The sequence below is a fragment of the Triticum urartu genome, chromosome 7A, assembly GCF_056163025.1.
Source record: "Triticum urartu cultivar PI428250 chromosome 7A, HENAU_Tu73, whole genome shotgun sequence".
NCBI lineage: Eukaryota > Viridiplantae > Streptophyta > Magnoliopsida > Poales > Poaceae > Triticum > Triticum urartu.
In genome coordinates this window covers 547,645,540-547,658,523 of record NC_141879.1, presented here as the reverse complement: position 1 = coordinate 547,658,523, position 12,984 = coordinate 547,645,540, and positions in this window count along the sequence as shown.

Below are 12,984 nucleotides of genomic sequence, written 5' to 3'. Positions count from 1 at the left end.
TAGTATAGGTTGGTTAGAGATCCATCAGTGACCCCCACCTTGTCCCAGTTGCCCCGCTTTATGTTCGATGACGCAATCAACGTGATCGACGTCCAGGCCCTGACACCGCACATCACCCCCCTTAGTTGTACGACTCTGTAGAGTTACCATCGAGTGTCGAGGGTGGAACCTCTTACATCACTCCTGATGAGACCTCTGTAGTGTAGCTATCTGGTCGTGGTCATCGAGGGTGAATTCCTCCTTAACCACTTCCAATACGGCTCTGTCGTGCAACCCCTCAAGCGTGAACCTCGAGGGTGGATCCTCTTACGTTCACCTTGATGATAACATCGAGTGGAATTCACCGGGGGTGATTCCTCGGGTTTTCCCCTTGGTGTTAGACACACAGTTACTATGGTTACTATGACTTTACACTGAGCCATGTTACTAAAGACGGGTCGACCCTGAGGGGTACCCGCGCGAGCTTAATAGCGAGTGATGTGGAGTCGGGTTGACCTAGAAGGTGCCCGCGAGATACTTACGAGGCATGGCCGGGCATTCTTAGCCCTTGCCGCAAGTACTCGAGATGGGGCGACGGGGTCACATCGATCGTGAGTCTCTGCTCGTTACCGCGCATTCCTAATCCACTATGATTTGGATATTTGATCCGAGGGGCCTCTGGCCTGATAGAACTAACCATCACGTGGGCATAGTATGGGCGTTCTGCGTCGTATACATCAGCCGAAGCTTAATAGACGTCAGCGATTGAGCGGCGCGCGCCGGGTTGGACTATGTAAGCGCCTGCCTTGTTGAAGGAGGTAGCTAGGTCTGCTCACCGGCCGCGTACGCAATGTGCAGGAGTTCCCGGGGAGATGGCCCATGACCCCTGGGGGCATATGTTTAGTCCGGCGTGCTGGCCTCTCTATTAAGCCTAGGTCGGGTTGCGGCGTATTGTTTGGCCGAGGCTGGGCATGACCCAGGAAAGTGTGTCCGGCCAGAGTTAATCAAGCATGGTGGGTAAGTTGGTGCACCCCTGCAGGGAAGAAAACATCTATCGATAGCCTATCCTACGGTAATGGACACCTGGAGTTGTATCCCGATCGATACAACTAGAACTGGATACTTGTGCTGAGAAATGGATTGTGATGAGACTTGGATATGAGATGATAACTGGATAGTATGGCTCTGGGATTGCTTTCTCGCAGGGAGTCGAGAAAGGATCTCTGGCTGAGGTTGATACCACTACTACTACTTTACTTTATGCTACTCTACTCCCTCCTGTTGCTGCAAGATGGTGGTTTCCAGAAGATGCTAGTCTTCGATAGGACTATGCCTTCTCCCTATTCCGGCATTTCTGCAGCCCAGTCCACATATACAACCTATTCCTTTGATACAGATGCATACTTAGTTTAGATCTGATGTAAGTCTTGCGAGTACTTTGGATGAGTACTCATGGTTGCTTTGCTACTTCTTTTTCCCCCATACCCGTTTGTTGCGACCAGATGACGAATCCCAGGAGCCAGACGACGCCACTGATGACTACTGCTACCCCGAGGGTGCCTACTACTATGTGACGACCGCTGACGACTTGGAGTAGTTAGGAGGCTCCCAGGCAGGAGGCCTTGCCTTTTCGATCGATGTTGCTTTTACGCTAGCCTTCTTAAGGCAAACTTGTTTAACTCATGTCTGTACTCAGATATTGTTGCTTCCGCTGACTCTTGTGTATTCGAGCCCTCGAGGCCCCTGGCTTGTAATATAAAGCTTGTATTATTTTAATTTTGTGTCTAGAGTTGTGTTGTGATATCTTCCCATGAGTCCTTGACCTTGATCGTACACATTTGCGTGTATTATTAGTGTACAGTCAAATCGAGGGCGTCACACCCATATTGCCTTGTCTTCTCCTGTTTATTGAATGCTCGTAGATTCCAGCTTAGTCCAATGCACATACACTCTTATTATTATTCACACCGTTCGGTCGTGCAAGTGAAAGGCAATTATGATGATATATGATGGGCTGACTGAGATGAGAAAAGCTGGTATGAACTCGACCTCTTTTGTTTTTGTAAATATGATGAGTCCCTCGTTCTTGATTCAGCCTATTACGAATAAACATGTTTGCAATGACAATTAGAGATCATAGTTCCTTGTGCCATGCTTGATTAGCTATGAGTTATAATGGTTTACCTTGTGTGCCAACATACTATTGAGATGATTATGATGTGGTACGATGGGGTGGTATCCTCCTTTGAATGATTTAAGTGACTTGACTTGGCACATGTTCACGCATGTAGTTGAAACAAAATCAACATAGCCTTCACGATATTTATGTTCATGGTGGATTATATCCTACTCATGCTTGCATCCAATGTTTATTAATTTTAATGCATGTACATGGCTGTTGTCGCTCTCTAGTTGGTCGCTTCCCAGTCTTTTGCTAGCCTTCACTTGTACTAAGCGGGAATACTGCTTGTGCATCCAATCCCTTAAACCCCAAAGTTATTCCAGATGAGTCCACCATACCTTCCTATATGCGGTATCTACCTGCCGTTCCAAGTAAATTTGTATGTGCCAAACTCTAAACCTTCAAATAGACATTCTGTTTTGTATGCTCGAATAGCTCATGTATCAACCAAGGTTGTCCTTATCTTCCGTGTTAGGCGGGTTATTCTCAAGAGGAGTGGACTCCGCTCCTCACTCACGAGAAAATGGCTGGTCACGGGGATGCCCAGTCCCATGCTTTATACAAACTAAATCAAAATTAATTGCAAACAAAACTCCCCCTGGGACCTGATGTATGTTGGAGGCACTCGTTGTTTCGATCAAGCCATGGATTGATGCTTGTATAAAGTTTACCATTCTATTTGAGAACTGCCTATAATGTGTTTAGCATGGAAGATATCGCCATCTCTTAGTTGTTACGTTGACAATGAAAGTATACCGCTCAAAATACAATTTATCTCTATTTCAAAACCGAGCTCTGGCACCTCTACAAATCCCTGCTTCCCTCTGCGAAGGGCCTATCCATTTACTTTTATGTTGAGTCATCACCCTCTTATTAAAAAGCACTAGCTGGAGAGCACAGCCGTCATTTGCATTCATCACTATGAATTTATATTGGGTGTGACTATGATTGGATCTCTTTTACCATGAATTACAATGTCTAGTCAGTCCTTGATATTTAAAGGTGCTCTGCATTTATGTTTTGCGGTCTCAGAAAGGGCTAGTGAGATACCATCTTGTTATATCATATTATGATTGTTTTGAGAAAGTGTTGTCATCCGAGATTTATTATTATGACTTGCTAGTTGATTATGCTATTGATATGAGTAATTATGACACCTGAGAATTATTGCAAATGTGGTTAGTTATGATCTATGCTGAAAACTTGAATGCTGGCTTGACATAGTTACAACAACAAGAGCAAACAGAGTTTGTAGAAGTTTTTATTTCTTTCTTTCAGTTTGTCAACTTAATTGCTTGAGGACAAGCAAGGGTTTAAGCTTGGGGGAGTTGATACGTCTCCGTCGTATCTACTTTTCCAAACACTTTTGCCCTTGTTTTGGACTCTAACTTGTATGGTTTGAATGGAACTAACCCGGACTGACGCTGTTTTCAGCAGAATTGCCATGGTGTTGTTTTATGTGCGGAAAACAAATATTCTCGAAATGACCCGAAACTCCACGGAACATTTTAGAAAAAATAATAAAAAATCCTTGCCAAAGATGAAGACCAGGGGGCCCACACCCTTCTCATGAGGGTGGGGGGCGCCCCCCCCCCTAGGGCGCGCCCCCCTACCTCGTGGGCCCCCTGGATGCCCTCCGACGCCAACTCCAACTCTATATATTTGCTTTCGGAGAGAAAAAAAATTTGAGAGAAGAAATCATTGCGTTTTACGATACGGAGCCGCCGCCAAGCCCTAAAACCTCTCAGGAGGGTTGATCTGGAGTCCGTTCGGGGCTCCGGAGAGGGGGATTCGTCGTCGTCGTCATCATCAACCATCCTCCATCACCAATTTCATGATGCTCACCGCCGTGCGTGAGTAATTCCATCGTAGGCTTGCTGGACGGTGATGGGTTGGATGAGATTTATCATGTAATCGAGTTAGTTTTGTTAGGGTTTGATCCCTAGTATCCACTATGTTCTGAGATTGATGTTGCTATGACTTTGCTATGCTTAATGCTTGTCACTAGGGCCCGAGTGCCATGATTTCAGATCTGAACCTATTATGTTTTCATGAATATATGTGAGTTCTTGATCCTATCTTGCAAGTCTATAGTCACCTACTATGTGTTATGATCCGGCAACCCCGAAGTGACAATAATCGGGACCACTCCCGGTGATGACCATAGTTTGAGGAGTTCATGTATTCACTATGTGCTAATGCTTTGTTCCAGTTCTCTATTAAAAGGAGGCCTTAATATCCCTTAGTTTCCGATAGGACCCCGCTGCCACGGGAGGGTAGGACAAAAGATGTCATGCAAGTTCTTTTCCATAAGCACGTATGACTATATACGGAATACATGCCTACATTACATTGATGAATTGGAGCTAGTTCTGTGTCACCCTATGTTATGACTGTTACATGATGAACCGCATCCGGCATAATTATCCATCACTGATCTGGTGCCTACGAGTTTTCCATATACTGGTTTACGCTTATTTACTTTCCCGCTACTACTGTTACAATCACTACAAAATACCAAAAACATTACTTTTGATGTCTTTACTTTTGTTGTTGCTACCACCACTATCATATTACTTTGCTACTAAACACTTTGCTGCAGATACTAAGTTTCCAGGTGTGGTTGAATTGACAACTCAGCTGCTAATACTTGAGAATATTCTTTGGCTCCCCTTGTGTCGAATCAATAAATTTGGGTTGAATACTCTACCCTCGAAAGCTGTTGCGATCCCCTATACTTGTGGGTTATCACCAAGGCACCCGAAGGTAATATTCAAGGACAACCAAGAGCCTAAGCTTAGGGATGCCCCGGAAGGCATCCCCTCTTTCGTCTTCATTCATCGGTAACTTTACTTGAGGCTATTTTTTTTATTCACCACATGATATGCGTTTTGCTTGGAGCGCCATTTTATTGTCTTTTTTTTGCTTGTTGTTTGAATAAAATGCCAAGATCTGAAATTCTTAAATGTTAGAGAGTCTTCACATAGTTGCTAATTATTCTACTACTCATTGATCTTCGCTTGCATCTTTTGGAGTAGTTTGTCGTTTGCTCTAGTGCTTCACTTATATCTTTTTAGAGCACGACGGTGGTTTTATTTTGAAAAAATAGATGAACTCTCATGCTTCACTTATATTATTTTGAGAGTCTTTAGAACAGCATGGTAATTTGCTTTGGTTTTGAATTTAGTCCTAATATGATAGGCATCCAAGAGGGATGTAATAAAAACTTTCATATAGAGTGCATTGAATACTATGAGAAGTTTGATACTTGATAATTGTTTTGAGATATAAAGATGGTGATATTAGAGTCGTGCTAGTTGATTAATTGTGAAATTGAGAAATACTTGTGTTGAGGTTTGCAAGTCCCGTAGCATGCACGTATGGTAACCGTTGTTTGACAAATTTGAAGCATGAGGTGTTCTTTGCTTGCCTTCCTTATGAGTGGCGGTCGGGGACGAGTGATGGTCTTTTCCTACCAATCTATCCCCCTAGGAGCATGCGAGTAGTGCTTGGTTTTGATGACTTGTAGATTTTTTGCAATAAGTATATGAGTTCTTTATGACTAATGTTGAGTCCATGGATTATGGGTGTGTTTGGTTGCTGCCCTGATGCAAAATTGCTTGGTCTGGAGCTTGCCTGGGATCTGCCTGGGTCCTATTTGGCTTGTGTCCAGGGACACTAGATATTAGCCTGGCATGCAAAAGCCTTAAACGTGATTAGCCACACATGGCCGGCCGACAACGAGGTTAGCCTGAGCCAGGCGTCCCACCCTGTGCGCCTGGGTGTGCCTGCTGGGCTGCCTAGCAATAGTATACTATTATTTTTGCATCAAGTCAATGGGCATGGGTTTCTTTACATACTAATTGCACTGCAAGGCAGCCGCAAATCCAGTGTGTAGACCAAACACATGCACACCAGGCTCGCCTGACCAGGCAAAAATTTCCAACAAGTGAGGCTGGATCCAGGCATGAGTTTTCCCCAGGAATGTTGTACAGGCCTTCAACCAAACTGACCCTATACGCACTCTCACCCTTCCATCATTGCTAGCCTCTTCGGTACCATGCATTGCCCTTTCTCACCTTGAGAGTCAGTGCAAACTTTGCTGGTGCATCCAAACCCCGTGATATGATACGCTCTATCACACATAAGCCTCCTTATATCTTCCTCAAAACAACCACCACACCTACCTATTATGGCATTTCCATAGTCATTCCGAGATATATTGCCATGCAACTTTCCACCATTCCATTTATTATGACATGCTTCATCATTGTGATATTGCCTTGCATGATCATGTAGTTGACATCATATTTGTGGCAAAGCCACCGATCATAATTTTTTATACATGTCACTCTTGAATCATTGCACATCCCAGTACACTGTCGGAGGCATTCATATAGAGTCATATTTTGTTCTAGTATCGAGTTGTAATTTTTTTAGTTGTAAATAAATAGAAGTGTGATGATCATCATTATTAGAGCATTGTCCCACGTGAGGAAATAAAAAAGGAGAAAGGCCAAAAAAGAGAAGGCCCAGAAAACAAAAAACAAAAACAAAAATGAGAGAAAAAAGATAAAGGGGCGATGCTACTATCCTTTTACCACACTTGTGCTTCAAAGTAGCACCATGGTCTTCATGATAGAGAGTCTCTTATTCTGTCACTTTCATATACTAGTGGGAATTTTCATTATAGAACTTGGCTTGTATATTCCAACAATGGGCTTCCTCAAATGCCCTAGGTCTTCGTGAGCAAGCAAGTTGGATGCACACCCACTTAGTTTCTTTTGTTGAGCTTTCATACATTTATAGCTCTAGTGCATCCGTTGCATGGCAACCCCTACTCCTCGCATTGACATCAATTGATGGGCATCTCCATAGCCCATTGATTAGCCGCGTCAATGTGAGACTTTCTTCTTTTTTGTCTTCTCCACACAACCTCCATCATCATATTCTATTCCACCCATAGTGCTATGTCCATGGCTCGCGCTCATGTATTGCGTGAAAGTTGAAAAAGTTTGAGAATACTAAAGTATGAAACAATTGCTTGGCTTGTCATCGGGGTTGTGCATGATGGGAGCATTTTGTGTGACGAAAATGAAGCATGGCCAAACTATATGATTTTGTAGGGATGAGCTTTCTTTGGCTATGCTATTTTGAGAGGACATGATTGCTTGGTTAGTATGCTTGAAATATTATTGTTTTTATGTCAATATTAAACTTTTGTCTTGAATCTTATGGATCTGAATATTCTTGCCACAATAGAGAAGATTACATTGATGAATATGTTAGGTAGCATTCCACATCAACAATTCTGTTTTTATCATTTACCTACTCGAGGACGAGCATGAATTAAGCTTGGGGATGCTTGATACGTCTCCAACGTATCTATAATTTTTTATTGTTCTGTGCTATTATATTATCCATCTAGGATGTTTTATATGCGTTTATTTGTTATTTTATATGATTTTTGGGACTAACCTATTAACCTAGAGCCCAGTGCCAGTTTCTGTTTTTTCCTTGTTTTTGAGTTTTACAGAAAAGGAATACCAAACGGAGTCCAATTGACGTGCCATTTTTTGATGATTTTTTATGGACGAAAAGAAGCCCTCGGAGTAAAAGAGTTGGGCCAGAAGAGTCCCAGGCCGTCCACGAGGGTGGGGGCCCGCCCTACCCCCCCCCCCCCCCCCGGCGCGCCGCCCTATCTCGTGTACGACTCGGGCACCTCCCTGACTTGTTCCCGACGCCAAAAATTCCTATAAATACTGAAACCTCCAGAAAATAACCTAGATCGGTAGTTCCGCCGCCGCAAGCCTCTGTAGCCACCAAAAACCAATCGAGACCCTGTTCTGGCACCCTGCCGGAAGGGGGGATCCATCACCGGTGGCGGCACTCTCCATGATGAGGAGGGAGTAGTTCACCCTCGGGGCTGAGGGTATGTACCAGTAGCTATGTGTTTGATCTCTCTCTCGTGTTCTTCATTTGGCATGATCTTGATGTATCACGAGCTTTGCTATTATAGTTGGATCTTATGATGTTTCTCCCCCTCAATCTCCTTGTGATTAATTGAGTTTTCCCTTTGAAGTTATCTTATCGGATTGAGTCTTTAAGGATTTGAGAACACTTGATGTATGTCTTGCATGTGCTTATCTATGGTGACAATGGGATATTCACGTGATCCACTTGGCGTATGTTTTGGTGATCAACTTGCGAGTTCTGTGACCTTGTGAACTTATGCATAGGGGTTGGCACACGTTTTCGTCTTGACTCTCCAGTAGAAACTTTGGGGCACTCTTTGAAGTTCTTTGTGTTGGTTGAATATATGAATTTGAGATTGTGTGATGCATATCGTATAATCATACCCGCGGATACTTGAGGTGACATTGGAGTATCTAGGTGACATTAGGGTTTTGGTTGATTTGTGTCTTAAGGTGTTATTTTACTATGAAGTCTAGGGCTGTTTGTGACACTTTTTGGAATAGCCCAATGGATTGATCAGAAAGAATAACTTTGAGGTGGTTCCATACCCTACACTAATCTCTTCGTTTGTTCTCTGCTGTTAGTGACTTTGGAGTGACTCTTTGTTGCATGTTGAGGGATAGTTATATGATCTAATTATGTTATCCTTGTTGAGAGAACTTGCACTAGTGAAAGTATGAACCCTAGGCCTTGTTTCAACGCATTGCAATACCGTTTGTGCTCACTTTTATCATTAGTTACCTTGCTGTTTTTATATTTTCAGATTAGAAAAACCTATATCTACCATCCATATTGCACTTGCATCACCATCTCTTCGCCGAACTAGTGCACCTATACAATTTACCATTGTATTGGGTGTGTTGGGGACACAAGAGACTCTTTGTTATTTGGTTGCAGGATTGCTTGAGAGAGACCATTTTCATCCTACGCCTCCCACGAATTGATAAACCTTAGGTCATCCACTTGAGGGAAATTTGCTATTATCCTACAAACCTCTGCACTTGGAGGCCCAACAACATCTACAAGAAGAAGGTTGTGTAGTAGACATCACCCCCGCCTACTTCTACTCCCCAGGCGCTCGAGCCGAACCCTAGCTACCTTCCTCGCTGCTTTCCCCCTCGCCGCCCACCTCCTCTCAGCCTCACTCGAGCGCCGCCATGGAATCCGTCTTTGCCATGGCCACCGAGCTCCCCACCAGCGGAGCTTGTGCCAGGAGACGCGCCTGCCTCCCCTACTTCTTCTACAACCATGGGTTGGACCTCAGAGCCCCTGTAGTGCAGGAATCGGCCTCGTCTTCTTCTTTCAGACGACGAGCTCCGTCGCGTCGACCCGCTCCACCTCTGCGCTACTAAGCCCACATCGGCCTCCTTGTGCCTCTCGGTGAGCCTCTGCTCCCCCTACTTATTGTAAGCTCGTTCTCGGGCTCTGCGTTGTTGTAATCATTGTTGGACCTCTGTCGCCGCTACCGTAGTTGTCGCCGTCCTTGATGATCCTCACAGAGCCGGCTGAGCATGCTTTTGAGCTCAGGGTATCCCCTGATGCTTACCATGTGCGTATATTGCTCGATTCCCTCGCCAAACCGCGAACACAACGAGCTCCGGTTCCCGTCTCCACCTTCGCTCGTCGTTGGCGACGGTTCTGGCCACGCCCGCATTCCCTATTGCGCCCACTCTAACCCGGGGCCACACCCTACTCGTCCACGTCTGAACCAATGCGGAGCGCGCGCCCTGGCTACCCCCGCAGCCACATCGCCGCTCGCCTCGCACCCGCGCCCCCTGCTCCTCCTCCCCTCCCACGTGCGGCCTACTACTTCTGCATCTGCGTTGCTAATGCGCGCGGCCACTGCTGCTGCCTGCACCACGCCGACTCGACCCTAGCCGCACCAGCTCCGTGCACACGCGCGTACCTACCCACAGCCGCAGGCTGTTGCTCCCGGTCGCGTGCCCACACCTGTTGCCGCTGCTCTCTACTGTTGCTCTTGTCGCAGGTACTGCTCCTTGCTACTAGAGCTGCTGCTGCATCCTACTAGCGCCGCTGCTTACTGTACTTGTAGCTAATGTAGCTACTGGCTAGCTTTTCTATTTTTACAATGACCAACCCTCTAGACAGTTCCTAAATGATGGCTAACCAACTACTAACATGAGCAAAAATAATACGAGTAAAAAGTATACATGACAAACTCCATTTTATCCCACTGGACCGAATCCTTTCGATGCCTGGATTAAATCCTATGAAAATCGCAAAATGCTATGTTCTGTTAACAGAGAACAGAATTCACCCCTAGCTACGTGCTCTGTGTGTGCGGTGTGTGGTGTGTGTGTGGCCGACCCTCGTTAGTACTAGGTTTAGCTAGTAGTATTAATTAGTGCTAAGTTAGCCTAGTACTAGTAGATGACATGTAGGCCCCCATTAAATAAGTTAGGTTTATTTAATTCTTTAGGTAAATAGTTCATGACATGTGGGTCACAACTCTCCTTTTGACTATTCAAATTGACTTGGTCAATTCGAATTAAAAGTAATTTAAAAAAGACTAGAATATTATTAAAACTTTAAAAAATCATAGAAATTAAACCGTATATCGGATGAAAGTACTTTGTACATGAAAGTTGCTCAGAAAAGCGAGACGAAGCCGAATACACGGTCCATTCGTTTGCCACATGTTCCTAGCAAAGTGAACATGAAACCGTCCCCCTCTGATTCATTTGTCTGAAATGCCAAACGTTGGGAAAACATTCCCGGATGTTTCCCCCCTTCACCGGTATCGTGTAACACCGCGTTAGAACACCCTAGTTGCGTGTTGTCATGTTGTGCATCTGTGTTACATTTGTGTGCCTTATATTTACCGTTTCTTCTCCCTCTTCTCTCCGGTAGACCTCGAGACTGATGTTGCCGCAGAGTACGACTAAGCCCTGACTATCAGTACTTTCAGCAGAGCTTCCAGGCAAGCCCCCCATTGATCATCTCCATATCGCTCATTCCTTTCTCTCATGCTTGCATTAGATTTTGCTATTGTAATTGATTGCTCCTATTCCGATGCATAGTCTGCTTTTGTACCTGCTATTGTTACCTACCTGCTTATCCGAAACTGCTTAATATAGGTTGGTTAGTGATCCATGAGTGACCCCCACCTTGTCCTTGTTGCCCTTGCTTCATCATCAATGACTCGATCAATGTGATCGATGACCAGAGCCCGACACCTCACATCACTTCACCCCCTTAGTTATACGACTCTGCATAGTTACTATCGAGTGCCGAGGGTGATACCTCGCAACACATTCTTGATGATAACTCTTTAGTGTAGCTATTCGGTCATGGTCAACGAGGGTGGTTCCTCCTTCACCATTCCCGATACGGCTCTATCGTGCAACACCTCAAGTGTGAACATCAAGGGTGGTTCCTCTTACGTTCACCTTGATGATTACATCGAGTGGAATCCACCGAGGGTGATTCCTCGGGTTTTCCTCCTTGATGTTTTGGACACACGGTTACCTTGACTTTACTTGAGACCTTTGTGAAAGTCGGGCGGGCCCGATGAGCACCCGAGGAGTTATGAGGGCGGCTGGCTATTTAGCGGTATCACGCAGGAGGGGGTGATAGCTCCGGACTTGTCCCGACAACCGTCACTTCTTTTAATAATGCACTAACATGTTTGGGTATTTGTTCTGAGTTGGCCTTTGGCCTTTACGCACTAACCACCACGCGAGAATAGTTATGGGTCTCGACGTTGCAGTATCAGCAAAAGCTTTGTCAGACGTCTAGTTCAGCATTGTGGGCCTGTCGGGCCAGTGCCATCCAATATGCGATGGTGCTTGTCCCGGCTCGTCGCACAACGACCCGGAGTGCAACGGGTGATGGGCCCAGACCCCGTAGTGCTTAGGATGTAGACCGACGGGGACCTCTCTGCTGAGCCTAGGTAGGGCTACGACGTGTTGATCTTTCGAGGCCGGGCATTGACCCAAAAAAGTGTGTCAAGCCAGAGCAATCAAGTGTGTTGGAAAACGTGGTGCACCCGTGCAGGGAAGATTATCTATTAATAGATGTGTCCACGGTAATGGACATTCAGACTTATATCCTGATCTATTATAACTAGAAATGGATACTTGGGATATGTGGCTCCGGGATTGCTTTCTCGCAGGGAGTCGAGGAAGGATCTCTGGGCATTAATACTACAACATGCTTGTTAATTATAAACTGCTATTCTTTACTCTTCTACATGCTGCAAGATGCTTGGAGCTGCTTGAAGATGCCAGTCTTCGATAGGCTAGGCCTCCCCCTATTCTGGCATTCTGCAGTTAAGTCCACAGACACAACCCTTCCATTTGATACTAATGCATACTTAGTTTAGATCTGATGCTTGCAAGTACTTTGGATGAGTACTCACGGTTGCTTTGCTCCCCCTCCCCCCTTCTTTCTTCTTTCTGGTTGTTGCAACCAGATGGTGGATCCCATGAGCCGGATGCCACCCCCGACGACTACTACTACTACCCCGGAGGGTGCCTACTACTACGTGGAGACCGCTGACGACGAGGAGTAGTTAGGAGGTCCCATGCTGGAGGCCTTGCCTCTTCGATCGTTGATGTTTGTGCTAGCCTTCTTAAGGCAAAACTTGTTTAACTTATGTTGTACTCAGATATTGTTGCTTTCGCTGACTCGCTTATGTATCGAGCTATGTATTCGATCCCTCGAGGCCCCTAGCTTGTAATATGGAGCTTGTATGACTTTCATTTGTGATGTGATATCTTCCCGTGAGTCCCTGATCTTGATCGTACACGTTTGCGTGTATGATTAGTGTACGATTGAATTGGGGGTGTCACAAGTTGGTATCAGAGCCGACTGCCTGTGGGAAC